The sequence below is a fragment of the Piliocolobus tephrosceles genome, chromosome 10, assembly GCF_002776525.5.
Source record: "Piliocolobus tephrosceles isolate RC106 chromosome 10, ASM277652v3, whole genome shotgun sequence".
NCBI classification, from domain to species: Eukaryota; Metazoa; Chordata; class Mammalia; order Primates; family Cercopithecidae; genus Piliocolobus; species Piliocolobus tephrosceles.
Window position 1 is genome coordinate 25,117,273 of NC_045443.1, and position 16,432 is coordinate 25,133,704.

A 16,432-nucleotide genomic window follows, 5' to 3' on the forward strand; every position below is an offset into this window, starting at 1 on the left:
TGGCAAGATCCGGCAAAACACAGGTGGCAGCAAATTAGGCACAATGAGGTATGGATTTTCCTCTCAAAGTGGATTACCCACACCTAGGAGATAATGACTTGCAGCGCAAAACAAACATTGTGGGATAAAACAGACGATATTTAAATCAATATATTTTCTGCAGGGATGGCTCTTAAGTTGGCTTTGTTGGAACTTTTTCATAAGGAATCTCAGATTAAGACTTTTGAAACCTCTCAAGGGCCAGGCACAGTGGCTCACGCCTATAATCCCAGCACTTTGGGAGGCCGAGGCGGGTGGATCACCTGAGGTCAGGAATTCAAGACCAGCCTGGCCAACATGGTGAAACCTCATCTCTACCAAAAATACAAAAAATTAGCTGGGTGCAGCAACATGTGCCTGTAATCCCAGCTACTCGGGAGGCTGAAGCAGGAGAATCGCTTGAATCCAGGAAGCAGAGGTTTCAGTGAGCCAAGATCACACCACCACACTCCAGACTGGGTGACAGAGTGAGATTCCGGGTCAAAAAAACAAACTCTTGAGGCAATGAAACCAAGCCAAGGATTCACCATCAGACTGTGCCTATAAAGCCTGTATGAATTGGGTGAATTTCTCTCCTTTCAATGTCTCCAAAATATCTTGAGGTTCCTGACATTCTTTACTTATTGCAAAGTTAGAAACCCTATAAAGAATTGTGTGGGCCAGGCCTGTCTTTTTCCAAGTCAATATCCCTTGAAGCAGTCTTGTTGCATTCAAAAAATGATATTGCAGTGAAAGCCTTGGTAAAATAACCACTGTTTCCAATGTTTCCAGTTACAAAAGAAAATAGGCTATTTTTGTTTGTTTGCTTTTTGTTTTTTTGTTTGTTTGTTCTGAGATGGAGTCTCACTCTGTCGCCTAGGCTGGAGTGCAGTGGTGTGAGCTCCGCTCACTACAACCTCTTCTGCCCAAGATTCTCCTGCCTCAGCCTCCCAAGTAGCTGGGATTACAGGCGCCTGCCACCGTGCCTAGCTAATTTTTATATTTTTAGTAGAGATGGGGCTTCACCATCTTGGCTAGGCTAGTCTCAAACTCCTGACCTTGTGATCCACTGGCCTAGGCCTCCCAAGGTGCTGGGATTACAGGCGTGAGCCACCGTGGCCGGCTGAAAATAGGTTCCTTATTGAACTTATGCAAATAACTATATTGCCAGAAAATAAGAAAACTAATGAATAGTTTCCAAATTCTGAAGAATTCAGGTAAAAAGAAAGGTAAATGTTTCCATTTTGCCCACAGAAGTGTATTTTACCCCAATGTTGTAAGCTATAAATATAGCTCAAAAGAAAAAAAAAAAATGTCCTTGAGTCTGGAAAACAAAACATAAAAAAATCAGTAATGTTTCAAACAAAAAGTCCTTTAAAAAAATAATTTCAGTCCTTCATCCACTCAGTCCCATGTAATTCTCATTCTCCTTGATGTTGGGTTAGCAATCTGCATGAATGCATCAGTTTTTCATTAGAGCTTTGGACTTTTTCTGTTTGTTTGTTTTGAGATGACATCTTGCTCTGTTGCCCAGGCTGGAGTGCAGTGGTGCCATCTCAGCTCACTGCAAGCTCCGTCTCCTGGGTTCACGCCATTCTCCTTCCTAAGCCTCCAGAGTAGCTGGGACTACAGGGGTCCACCACCATGCTCAGCTAATTTTTTGTGTTTTTAGTAGAGATGGGGTTTCACCGTGTTAGCCAGGATGGTCTCGATCTCCTGACCTTGTGATCCACCCACCTTGGCCTCCCAAAGTGCTGGCATTACAGGTGTGAACCACCTCACCCTGATGAGCTTTGGATGTTTTTACCTAGTCCAAAGGTGTGATCTCCAAAGTTATCAGAAACCTGTGCTTAAGACTACTTGTCAAGGTCCTTTTCATGAATTTCCTTGAAGACACAGCACTCCAGGATTTGCAAAAGGTTTTTAGAAAAAAAAAAAAAAATCAGAATAAAGCAATTTACTGGATATACCATGACATATCAGCCTTTTATTTTTATTTTCATTTTTTGTTTTTGGAGTAACGTGGAACTTTTTAATTTGGAAGGCAAAAGGTTACACTTAATTGAAGGCAGAGGTCAGGTTAATAAATGTTCGTTACAAAGTTGTTCTGACACAGAGAGAGGGAACTTCTCTGGGCTCTCCACTTGCCTACCAAATCAGAGTTGTGAGTAAGTACAAATCTGAAGAAAATCCATGTGTCAAACAAGTTGCTACCTCAAGAACTCTTATGCAGGAAAATCAAAGTGAACATTGTTCCAGTCTCTTACTCTTCAATTAAGTAAATGGGAATGATTCAGCCCACCAAGTTCATGACAATAAAGTACAAGATGGTGCTAGCAAAGAGAAAGAAGCAAAGTCTCACTCCAACGAGATGCCTTCGAAGTCCACTTTGTTCTGTGGGTTCACCTGTATTCTCAGGCAAACTGCTACGATGAAACTCCCCACACAATATGTGAAACCCAAGAGGAAAATGTTGAAGGGGAAGGTCCCCATGAGAAGACAGTAAGTGAATTGCAGCGCCCTAGTCAACAGTACATACAGCAGGTATATATCCAGCAACTTCAGACACTGCAGAGTAGAGCTCAAGTACTCTTCTAAGAACCATCAGGTGACTGACACTACCGGCACTGACATGAATGGATGCAAGGTACACCGGCCAGCGCTCCCTAGGCTCACAGAGGACCCAGCAACCACACCGAATGCCCATATCAGATTTTTAGGAATCTCATACAATGTTGGAACACATATTAACAACATATCCATACAAATATAACTCAAAGAAAGTGTAACACCATTTCTTAATTAACAACGCTTCCGGGCTGGGCGCGGTGGCTCAAGCCTGTAATCCCAGCACTTTGGGAGGCCGAGACGGGCGGATCACGAGGTCAGGAGATCGAGACCCTCCTGGCTAACACGGTGAAACCCCGTCTCTACTAAAAATACAAAAAATTAGCCGGGCGAGGTGGTGGGCGCCTGTGGTCCCAGCCACTCGGGAGGCTGAGGCAGGAGAATGGCGTGAACCCAGGAGGCAGAGGTTGCGGTGAGCTGAGATCCAGCCACTGCACTCTAGCCTGGGCGACAGAGCAAGACTCCGTCTCAAAAAAAAAAAAAAAAAACAACGCTTCCTGTATGATTTTAACATACCAAATAAGCCTCCTGTCTCTCTTGGACTTCCAGGGGTCCTATTTATTATTAATAACATATGTTAATATATTATAAGATTATGTTCAAGTTAGGGACAAAAATACTTAATTTTAGAATTTGAAATTTGATTTTAGGAAGTATATCAAATATCAAAAGTTTAAAACCCTTGCTATCAAAATAAGAAAGATTTAAGACCCATGTTCAAAATAGAATCACAAGTCACTGTGACCTGATCGAGGACCTGGAAATTGACTGGTTTCCTAACACCTTCCTGTCCTGTGTACTTCTCTAGAAAGTCCTCCTGTATCCCCAAGAACACGAGTTTTGCATGGTAGAGATGCTAGTTTAACATTGCATTTAACAGACTAGTTATGACACTGGATTATTACCCTGCTCCTTTATGTATCAGCCTCCACCTGTCTAGGCAGTGACTTCATTCTCTTTGGGTTTCCAGTGCTTAGTACACAGTCAGGTAAATGTGTTAGCCTCGATAAATATCTACTCAATAAATTGATTGAATATATTAATCTACCATGTTTTGCTTAAATTAAAAATTGATCAATGGGCTGATATATTTTATAACACATGCATACACACATATGGAGAGACAGAAAGAGAGAGAGCAGAAAATAGATACCAGCATAAAGTCAATTGTGTTAGGCACAAAAGAACCAAATTAGATTTTAAATATGGCTATTTATTCAGGCTACTTACTGAACTGCCTTTATCTATTTATGAGATACTTTGCCTTTTCTCTTAACTTCCTCACATTTCTGGATAGACAGTGAAATGTCCCCAGGACTTTTCCTAAATCTTATTAAGCCATGAGTTCTGAGCTCATTAGATTTTGTTTTAAGCTCTAGCTCCATTGTCCAGCTGGGTTTAAGTTCTAGCTTTATTATCAGATAGATAATTATCTAGTATCTAGTAGATAAAGCTTGGGTAAACCACCTAATGTCTCTAAACCCCACTTTAATGTCCCTGAACCTCAGCTTCCTCCCCTATAGAAGTCAAAAGGAAATGCAAACTACTGAACAGAATATGTCATGGTTATTTGTTCTAACATAAGGTTATCAAGCTTATAGGTGGACCCTATAACACACCAGTAAATCACATAGACTCTGGAGTGACATTGGCAGATTTAATTCCAGCAATACCACTTCCTAGTTTTGCAAGGTTTATCTAATTACTTACTGATATGGGTTAGCTATGTCTCCACACAAATCTCATCTTAAATTATAGCCCCATGTGTTGTGGGAGGGACCCAGTGGAAGATAATTGAATCATGGGGGCAGTTCCCCCATATAGTTTCTGTGGTAGTGAATAAGTCTCCTGTTATCTGATCATTTTATAAGGGGAAACCCCTTTCACTTGGTCCTCATTTTCTCTTGCCACCACCATGTAAGAAGTGCCTTTTGCCTTCCACTATGATTGTGAGGCCTCCCAGCCATGTGGAACTGTGAGCCCATTCAACCTCTTTTTATTTATAAATTACCCCGTCTTGGGTATATCTTTATTAGTAGCATGAAAATGGACTAATACACTTACCCTCTCTGTGCCTCCATTTCTCTATCTGTAAAATAATATTAATAATAGAGTTTTTATGAGGATTAAATGAGATAAATCATGTAAAGCCTATTTTAGCATCCAGGAAGATCTCAATGTATGTCAGTTATAATTGTTAAGTTGAAGATTTGTATTAAGTCTGTGGGCCTTTTGAGGTAATATGGCCTGTTTGGAAGCTGAGTTATTTATAATTTTAGAGAGAAGAATGAATCCACCCGAACTCCACCTCTCTATAAACTGCACTCTGTGGCATGGCTTAATTAGAGGCCTGCTGCAGGGCTGAGAAGTAATGCTTGACCTTACATGTTCCATAAATCCTCTTGGCAAATTGACCACTCCAGATTTTTATTTTTACTTTCATTTTTTATTTTTGGAGTAGCATATTTTATTTTTTGAGTGCTTCTACCACTATACTAAGAGAGGCTGTTTCCAGAAAAACTCTCAAACTATTTTTCCTCTGCTCTCACACAAAAACAATCAACACAGACGACTTCTGGACCCCAAAATATATGGGGATTTCTCCCCAGCAGGAAGCAAGCAATCAGTTCTACAGCGGACACAAGCTAGGTGTCCTCCAATTCAGCTCCAACACCGTCTACCCAGACATAGCATCAGATCCCCAAGTTGAGGGCTCAGTCCCACAAGAGCACCCTGTCCTTCCAACCACTCGTAAGTTTAGGTCTCTGGAACTTCTGACCAACAGGCTTCAAGTTGGGGTTGCCATGACCCCCTCTTCGGGTTTGATTAATTTGCTAGAGTGGTTCACAGAACTGAGGAAGTTTACCAGTTTATCACTCAGGATATTTTTAAAAATACAAATAAAAGCCAATGAAGGGATACAAGAAGGTCAAAGTCTGGAAGGGTCCTGAGCGCTGGAGCTTTTGTCCTCGTGGAGTGGGGATGTGTCACCCTCCCAGCATGTGAATGAGTTTTTGTTTACCTTCCCATGATCCTCCACATGTTCAGCACAGGAGGCTCATGGGAAGGTAAAAAACACTTCTTAGAAGCTCCCTGATCCATTCCTTTTGGGTTTTCATGGAGGCTTCATTACATAGGCATGACTGATTAAACTACTGGCCATTGGTGATTAACTTGACCAGCCCCACTGTGAAGCTATCAGTCAACACTAACATACAAAAAGACAGCCTTTGGAGATTCCAAGGATTTTTAGTAATCGTATGCCAGGAAACAGGAACAAAGACCAAATACATGTATTTCACAATATCACAGGGACACTGGCTTCTTTGAGGCCTTTCCTCAGATCACTAGAGCAGCATATAGGAAAACCAATTTTCTACTAGGGTTCTTTAGATGTTCAGACTTGGTGTGATCCTCCTGTGAGTTAAAATGTACCTCCTCCAAAAGTCTGATTCATTTGTCTCTCTACTTAGAAAAAACTAGTATGAAAACTCTTTTTCACCAATGATGATGACGTGCATTTTTCCCAACAATGTAAGCCCAATATATTCCAGTCTCAATTTACAAGACAGATACATCATAGGATCTTTAACACACATATCTAGGAAGATCTCTGAATTACTTAATAAGATATTCGGGAATATTCCATCCACCCCAGAGCTGACAAAGAACAACAGTTATAGAAAAAAATAGCTGTAGAGGCAGTGAATATTTAAGATGAGTTGGTACCTTTTGTTTTAATAGCTTCTATTAGTCACAACTTGTTAAACTGTAACATTCCTTTCTAAATCTGCTTCCTGCTCCTTCCTCACTTCTGTAATTTTCTGCAGTAGAATATGTAGTACATACCGGCTCTACAAATTGCCAGGTGCACATCAAAGGAAAGCATGAAAAAAAATAGTAAAGAAAAAGTAAACCTCCCAAAGGATTTCATTGTTAGAAAAGAAAACTAGCACACATGCGCACACATACACACACACATATACACACTTTCAAGAAAGAACTAGGGGTCCTGATAAGCTGGCACATAAACCTGTTGTTCCCATCAAATGAATCATCAAAGATTTGAGAGTTAATTTGAGTGAATGTGTCAGTATTATTCCAACAAAGACATGAGCATACACACACACAAAAGATTTTTTTTTTTTTTTTTTTTGAGACAGGGTCTCATTATGTTGTCCAGGCTGGAGTGCAGTGGCTGCTGATAGATATGATCATAGCACACTGCAGACTTGAACTCCTGGGCTCAAGCAGTGCACCCGCCTCAGTCCCCCAAGTAGCTGGGACTACAGGCATGTGCCACCTTGCCCAGCTACAAGATGTTTTTTACCTGAAGAGTTAATATAATCCATAATAATAACCACCCTCTGTATAACTCATCCTACATCAGGCCCTTAGTTTCACACACATTTCTCATACTTGAAACAACCTTATAAGGTAGATCTCATTATTACTATAGCAACCCATTTTACAGATGAGAAAATTGGAAGCAGTTTGGTGATTCTCTAAGATGATGCACAGGACTCAATACTTTCAACTATAATTTATTACAGTATAAAAATTATGGCCGGGCATGGTGGCCCATGCCTGTAATTCCAGCACTTTGGGAGGCCGAGGCAGGTGGATCACAAGGTCAGGAGATCAAGACCATCCTGGCCAACATGGTGAAACCCCGTCTCTACTAAAAATACAAAAATTAGCCGGGTGTGCTGGTGTGCGCCTGTAATCCCAGCTACTCGGGAGGCTGAGGCAGGAGAACTGCTTGAACCCAGGAGGCAGAGGCTGCAGTGAGCCGACATGGGACCACTGCACTCCAGCCTGGGAAACAGAGTGAGACTCTGTCTCAAAAAAAAAAAAAAAAAAATTTACAAGGCAAAAATCAGCAAAAGGAAAAGGCATGTGGGACAAAGGAAATCAGACATGGGCTTCCCAGAGTCCTCTCCCAGTGGAGTCACACAGGATGCACTTAACTCCTCCAGCAACGAGTTGTGATAATATGTGTAAAACATTACTTACTAGGGAATCTCATTAGACACTCAATGCCCAAGGTTTTTGTGTGGGGCTGTCATGTAAACACCCCTACCTAGCACATCCTAAAATTCCAGACTCCCAGAAGGAAGCAGATGTTCAGCAGAAGCTTCATTGTTTGTACAAATATTTTAGGCATCGTCAGCCATTCTTCTCAGGGAATAGTGAGAACCCTCCAGAAATTCAAGTTCCCAGACACCAGACAAGGGCCAACCTTCCAAGCCTTTCTAAGACTAGCAGCCTCAGGTCTACTTTAATTGTTTTCTACACAGGAGTAGACTGAGAAGCCTTGGTCAACTGTGCAGAGGCAGAGGACGGTGCTGTCACTGAGCAAGGGACATGAAGCATTCAAGTGTGTGTGTGTGTGTGTGTGTATACACACACATTAGATATATACATTATATATACACACACTATATATACATTTTATATATACATCATATATACACATTATATATATATATTTTTTTTAGACAGGGTCTCTGTCTGCCACCCAGACTGGAATGCAGTGGCACAATCTCAGCTCACTGCAACCTCCACCTCCTGGGTTCAAGCGATTCTCCTGCCTCAGCCTCCTGAGTAGCTGGGATTACAGGCATGCACCACCATGACTGCCTAATTATTTTGTTTGTTTTTTTGTATAGATGGGTTTTGCCATGTTGCCCAGACTGGTCTCAAACTCCTGAGCCCAAGTAATCCTCCCACCTCGGCTTCCCATAGTGCTAGAATTACAGGCATAAGCCACCATGCCCAGCCTTCAAGTATATTTCTTATGTTCACATCAGAGAGAACCAAACTGAGTATCAAGAAGATTGATTGCCTTGACTGAAGTAACACACCTGTAGAGGGAGAGCTGGTTCTAGAACCCAGGTCTTCAGACCACACAGGGCACTTAACAAATATCAGAGTGAAAAGCAGAATCTGCTCAGTCCATTCCCTTCTCTGCCATTAGTGAAGATACCGATCAATTAACTTAATTTTTATTCATACACTGTAAGAATTTATTAAAATCAAACAAAACAAAACAATACAAGTTGATTTTTCACAGGTGACTTTTTAATCTGCATGATGGCATAATTATAGCACTAGACATTTTCAACCAATTATGTCGATAATATACATTCCCATTTCCTCCCTTTTTTTCCCCTCAGTTTTCTGACCCATCCTCCCTTTTCTTTTCTTTTCTTTTCTTTTCTTTTCTTTCTTTTTTTTTTTTTTTTGAGACGGAGTCTTGCTCTGTCGCCCGGGCTAGAGTGCAGTGGCCGGATCTCAGCTCACTACAAGCTCCGCCTCCCTGGTTTGTACCATTCTCCCGCCTCAGCCTCCGGAGTAGCTGGGACTACAGGCGCCCGCCACCTCGCCCGGCTAGTTTTTTTGTATTTTTAGTAGAGACGGGGTTTCACCGTGTTAGCCAGGATGGTCTCGATCTCCTGACCTCGTGATCCGCCCGTCTCGGCCTCCCAAAGTGCTGGGATTACAGGCTTGAGCCACCGCGCCCAGCCCATCCTCCCTTTTCTAGAGTGAGAAGACCATAAATTACCAATGATTTATTGAAAAATACTGCCTTTGAGTAATTCTTAGTAACTTGTAAGAAAATAACAGTAACAAATTATAATGAGAGGAGGGAGAGAAAGAGAACCCCTTCTTTACACAAGAATGCTACTCAGTGCCAAGAATGATATAATTAGATCCATTAATGCTAAAGTCATCAGAAGAAAGGTTGTCAGAGAATGGGATATTTACACAGCCTCAAGTCTTGTGCCACAAATTACATATTAATTTAAAAGGAGAAAATGTCCCTTTACAAGGGTGAGATGGTGGCCACCACCTTCACCAAGTGATCAAACTTAACATGACTAATGCAGGAACCAATGCATATCATGTGTCTCCTGATGCAAGGCAATTAGGAGTACACAACCTCACTTCAGTGGTATTCTTGCCAAGAAGTAGAGCCTGGCTCTAATCATAGAGATAAAATTAGAGAAATTCAGGATGTGAAACAGCCCATGAGCCTGAATTATTCAAAACAGACAATGACATTAAAAAACAATAGCAGCAAAAACACACAAATATTGATCCATATTAGAAGAGACATAACTATGAAGAGTAATGTGTAAACAAGCCAAACACATTTTGAGGTCAACTAGGGAAAAATTATATATGAACTAGATATGACGTGATCTCACTGAATTAATATTAATCTTCTTAGGTGTGCTATGGAGGAGAATGTCCCATATGAAGTATTTAGATAGGAAATATCACAACCATAATTTATTTTCATATGATTCAGTACTTGGGAGAAAGAGAAAGCATATAGAAAGGTTAACCATTGGTGAATCAGTTGATAAATGACAGATTCAAAAATAGTTGTTTTTTGAATCAGTAGTTCCTTCATCTCTACAGTAAGTGTGATGGTTAATTTCATGTGTCTACTTGGCTAAGCTATGGAGCCCAATTGCTTAGACAACACAAGTTCAAATGTTGCTGTGAAAGTATTTTTTAGATGTGATTACCATTTAAATCAGCAGACTTTGAGTGAAGCAGATTGCCCTCAATGTGGGAGGGCCTCATCCAATTAGTTGAAGGCCTTAAGAGCAAAAAAGACACAGGTTTCCTGAAGAAGGAATTTGGCCTCAGGACTGCAATTGTAATAGATACTGTACCTGACCTGCCCTGCAAATTTCAGATTCACGACTGCAACATCAACTCTTACCAGAATTTCCAGCTAACTAACTTGCCCTACGGATTTCAGACTTGCCAGCTCCCACGATCACGTGAACCAATTCCTTAAAATAAAGGAAAGATTTTAGATACAGATAAAGATATAAATATAGATATAGATATGCCCTATTGGTTCTATTTCCCTGGAGAACCCTGCCTAACACAATAGGTTTGGAAATTGCTAAATAAAAAATTGCAGAGAAATTATTTTTAAAATCTTCACTTGTCTGTTAAATGTGGGACAGAATAATTTTTAAAAACACAAATAATCTCCAAACCCCAGTTCAACTATAAGTTATAATCTTTTCTCCCTGATTAAGATTTATATTTGAAACAATCATCATTTGCTTTGAGTCAAATTTCATCTCTTGGATGATAATGAAATGAGTAAAAATCAAGTTATAAGACGCCTATAATCCGGGCTACTTGGGAAGGTGAGGTGGGAGAATCACTTGAACCCGGGAGACGGAGGTAGCAATGAGACGAGATCGTGCCACTGTACTCCAGCCTGGGTGACAAAGTGAGACTCTCTGTCCGAAAAAATAAAAAAAAAAAAAAAGAAAGAAAGAAAAGAAAAAAATCAAGTTATAAAAGAGAAAGAGAAGAATGCAAGGTGATCTACATAGACAAGCTACATAGCAATGCTGGAAAAACCTAGAATGTTATTTTTCCTTAAAAATCTACCAGTGACTCCAGTTAAACATGGCAGACTGAACGCATGAACCTTTCTCCACATCTTTTTAGATATTCACCTAAACTAATACCATTGTCTTTTAAAGTTTAATCCATAAGAGAAAGAGAATGGGAAACATGGTAATGAGTGACAGTAACACATTTTGGAAGTTAGAAAGCTGATAGCAGAGAAGGAACTAACTCTGTAGATTAGAAAGAACTGAAACTGTATTGCACAAAGAAGGAGATACTGATGATAAGCCACTTTTCCCTCATCTCAGAAAGGCTCAGAATAGAGGATCCAGGTGCTTCCAAAGGGAAGGCTGAAAAAAGGGACTTTTGATGCCAATCTATATAACCATTCATTGAATGACATTGTCTTGGGAGAGTACAACCAGGAATAGTTTTATTTTTCTCTCATTACTGCCCTTCATACCCACTTTCAAAAATCTACCATCCCCATCTGGAGATGATCACACTGATCCTATTGAGTTTCCAGTCACTTTTAAATATTAGGAAAATCTTGCTGCAAGGACTTAAAAGACCAGTATGATCTGTAATAAAACTTTGACCTCACATTGCATTCAATACTTTACTATCTGAGCAGCCGCCACCACCAGCCCCCAACAAGCTGAGGCTGGTAACATCTGTAAAAGAAAACAAAATTTCAAAACCCTCTAAAATTATTTATTATGCCAAGGGAGAAGTTAAGTCCTGGAAACTGAGTCACATACCATGTTTGCAATTCTGCTTCTTAGGTTATGGATTCACTCTCTTCTCATTGTTCTAGTTCTGCAAATGACTAGGAGAGACCAGATACCAGACCTTCCCCCTTCACTGATCTTTGTTATGGATTAATGGATTAACTGCCTCCTTTATTGTCCTGTACCTAACTCACACCAGATGACACAAAAGACCCCATGGGATGAGCACAGTAGCTCATGTCTGTAATCCAGGCACTTTGGTAGGCTGAGGCAGGAGAATTGTTTGAGTCCAGGAGTTTGAGACCAGCCTGGGAAAAAGGGGGATCCAGTCTCTATAAAAAATAAAAAAAATTAGCCAGGTGTGGTGGCATATGACTGTGGTCCCAGCTAGTCAGGAGACTGAGGTGGTAGGACCACTTGAGCCCAAAAGATCAAAGCTGCAGTGAGCTGTGATTGTGCCACGCCAGCCTGTAATACAAAGTGAGACAGTCTCAAAAAAAAAAAAAAGAAAGAAAAAGAAAAAGAAAAAACAAAAATACAAACCCATGACTGTCACACCTTCAGTGCTAAATGGTTTTTGTTTTGTTTTGTTTTGTTTTGAGATGGAGTTTCACTCTTATTGCCCAGGCTAGAGTGCAATGGTGCAATCTCAGCTCACCACCTCTACCTCCCAGGTTCAAGCAATTCTCCTACCTCAGCTTCCCGAGTACCTGGGATTACAGGAGTGCACCACCATGCTGGGGTAATTTTTGGGGGTTTTTTTTTTGGGGGGGTTTGTATTTTCAGCAGAGATGGGGTTTCACCATATTGGCCAGGCTGGTCTCGAACTCCTGACCTCAGATGATTCGCCTGCCTCAGCCTCCCAAAGTGCTAGGATTACAGGCGTGAGCCATGGCTCCCGGCCCATGAAATGTTAAATATGCCTTTCCCAAATGAAAAAGACCACCTTGACTAATCAGATCATTGTAACTAGGCATTAAGCCTTACACAGAAAGATGTTGAAATCCTGTTAAGCTTCCCTAAACGTTCTCTATATAAACCATCCCAAACTTCTACAGTTCAGAACACTGACTTCCATTCTTTGGGATCCATGTTTCCCTAGCACTTGTCCTTAAACTTTGCACTTGAATAAACTCTCTTTAAACTATATTCTGATCCTTTTGATTATTTTAGGTTGGCACATCCAACAGAAATGGGGTTCCTGTTTTTTCAGCATTGGAGCTCAGGACACACCATCCCAAAATATGACCAGAATATGCCACATCAGATTATACTTATTTGACATATTTCCAGTTAGTTATTCTGAGACACTGTAGACACAGGAGTAGCTCTGAAAAACTGTCTTTTTGTAAACAAAATTGATATCTATAAAGAAAAAAACTTTGATAAGAATCTCATCAACCAGGGAAGATTTTATCACCAGGGAGAAGACTGGACATCTTGCCCAGGTAGACCTTGTCACAGGCTATTACTTATTCTTCTGATGGGGGACTCTGAGGCAACTTTTATCACCTGAGAGACTTTTTATTTGCATAACAAGACAACCTATGCTTGCTATACACTTCCTCTCCTCACCCTCCTACAACCTGTCACCACCTTCTCTCAATAAGCCCCAAGCCCTGATTCCTTTTCTGTAGCTCAGGAATACTATATAAACTTCAATCCTCTGGCCTTTCTTTGAGTCTCATATTTTACGGGACTCCCATGTGTATGCACAAAATACATTTATGTCTTTTCTCCTATTTATCTTTCTACTCTCAGTTTACTTCATAAACTCATTTATGGAAAGGGTAAAGAAAGTTTTCTCTCTCCCACATCACTTTCCTCTCCACTCCCCAGCTGCTGTTTCCAGGACCCACGGAGTTAAGTGGACCATGAATTAGAGGAAATGGTTAACAATCTCATTTGTCCATGACCATTATAATTTGGCACTGGGCACCCTCTCCTATGGCAAATGCCCAAATTCTGGCTTTCTATTGCATCATGGTCACTTATGGATTCTTTACAACCTCCCCTCCCCCTTGTCCGCACCTCCAACAGAGACTGCTGCCTTGCATAGCCCCACTGCAATGATGCACATTCTGTCTCACCTCTAAGGATTCTCCTTCAACCCCAGCTCTGGCATTATACCCTACACAGCCTCTGAACCCTGGGGTCTCCTTGCCCCAGCAAGCAGCCTTCTTAGACAGTGTCCTTTTGAGGTGTTTCTATGACACCTTTCCTCAGAGTTCACATAGTTCATGACATCTTTGCCCTACTAAACTCTGGAACTGCAAACTGTACCCACCGAAGACTCCTCTCTTGACTCTAACCACAGGCAGCACCAGCCAGCCTGGACTGTCCCAGGGGAGAGCTGACACTGCTATGTCCCATACACCAGTGGCACAAGTCAAGTGTTCGCAAGCTACAGATCCTCTAGGCAAAGCACTTCTCACTTAATTTTTAGTGAATGCTATGTTGGGGGAATGGGAGAATCACTTTTTTACCTCTTCCAGGGTAAAGAAGTTTCCAGAAATGCCAAGCTCTCCTTGATTGGCTGGCAATTTTTTATTTCCAAATAATCTTATTTCCTTTCTGCTCAATCACCAGTCTTCTATTAAATATAAATTGGAGATAAGTTATAGGCTAAAGCTTGCAGAATTAGTTTAGTCATCCTTTAGAAAGTTCTTTAGATTTGTCAACCATGTTTGGAATTTGGAGGTAGCATCCCTCTGTGCTCAGCACTGAAGTCTCAGTGGAACAGAGCCCTTTTTTCTTTTTATTTATTTATTTATTTTTGAAGTGGAGTCTTGCTCTGTCACCCAGGTTGGAGTACAATGGCACAATCTCAGCTCACTACAACCTCCGCCTCCCAGGTTCTGGTGATTCTCCTGCCTCAGCCTCCCAAGTAGCTGAGACTACAGGAGCCCACCACCACGCCTGGCTAAGTTTTTGTATTTTTAGTAGAGGGAAGGTTTCATCATGTTGGCCAGACTGGTCTTGAGCTCCTGACCTCAGGTGATCTGACCCCTCAGCCTTCCAAAGTGCTGCGATTACAGGTGTGAGCCACTGTGCCCGGCCCAGGATGCTATTTTTTTAAAGGATTAATCAGAAGAAATATGAAGAGTAAAATTTTAAAATTCAAGGGAAAGGTTGAAAGATAACATTGATGAAGTCTTTCTCCCATCTCAAAAATTGGACACTAGGAGAGAAAAATTAAATTAGAGGATCAATCAAGGAGGTCTAATATTAAACAAATAGAAGTTTAAGAATGAGAAAAGAGGGAAAGCAGAGGAGAAGAAATCAGCAAAGATATAGGAAAAGAAAATTTTCTAGGATGAATGACTAAGGACCCATGTTATGATAAAGTTCCCCAAATTAGCAATAAAAAGAGACCCTGAATACCTCAAGGAACAAAAAATAGGTTACACATAAAAAGGACCTGAAATACGAGCCCCTTTGGACTTCTCATCAGTAACACAGGAAACTAGAAAACAGTAAAGCAATTCCCTTAAAATTCTGATGAAAAACCATTTCTAACCTAGGATATTATTCAAAATCAAGTATTAACCTAGAGCAAAAGTAGAACAAAAAGTCAGGCATGTAAAGAATCAAAACATCTACCTCTCATGCGCTCTTAATCTAAAAACAACTGGAGCATATGTGCAACACAAATGAGGAAGTAAAGTAAAAAGGAGAACACCACAAGATTCAGAAAACCGGGGATGTAACACAGAGAGAGGGTAAAAGATACCAAGAGGAAGTCTTAGGCAGGCAGCTGTGCAGCTGGCTCAGAGAGAAACCAGCACAAATTAGTGCAAGAATGAGAACGGTAGCAGAGTCAGAGAAAAAAAAAGAAAACGAACTGTCAGATACATCTAACCTAAGCAAAATTACATTGAAAGGCTGTCAGGAAGTTGGGAATTGGAAATAATTTGTAACAAATATACAGTAAGGTAAGTAAATAAAAGGAAATAATGCAGGAATTAACTGTAGGAAAAACAAAATGAGGTGTAAGGGGAAAAAAATGTAACCACAGCACACTACTTGACTTGCCAGTGACTTTTAAAAATGGAATTCCATCTGCTACTCAAAACCTCTCAGGGGCATTTCACCACATTTAGAATAAAATCCACACTTACCAGGACTAAGGAACTTCAATGATGTGACTCCACTCCTGAAATCCCCCCTCTTGGATTATCCTCTGGGAAGTTTCATTTGCTGTTCCATATGCATGGGACACGCTTACCTCCAGATCACGGTACTCAGGTGTCAGCTGAAAGTTCACCTTTTCTGTGAAGCTTTCCCTGACCAGTCAGTATAAATTAGTACCAGTTTCTCTCAGCTCTGTAACTATTGCATCATTTCATTTTATTCATATTGTATCACTGATTGAAAATATTTGATATGTTACTATATGAGGATAAATTGTAATAATATTAGTTAATACTTACAGTACTTACATACTACTTATTTCAGACCAGACCCTGTTATAAGTGCTTTATATTTGTTTTTGGTTCTTTGTTGCAGACAGAGTCTCTTTCTATCGCACAGGCTGGAGTGCAGTGGCACAATCTCAGCTCACTGCAACCTCTACCTCCTGGGTTCAAAGGATTCTCGTGCCTCAGCCTCCTGAGTAGCTGGGATTACAGGTGTGTGCCACCACGCCTGGTTAATTTTTT

General features: G+C 40.7%; 1 protein-coding gene and 1 pseudogene across 1 annotated transcript in view; both read right to left on the reverse strand.

The window, feature by feature from the left end:
* Positions 1–16,432, reverse strand: part of BCAT1 (branched chain amino acid transaminase 1) — a 137,069-nt gene that overhangs the window by 101,657 nt on the left and 18,980 nt on the right. The gene's annotated exons all lie outside the window — the stretch shown is intronic.
* On the reverse strand, positions 2,101–2,652 carry LOC111540629 (annotated as a pseudogene).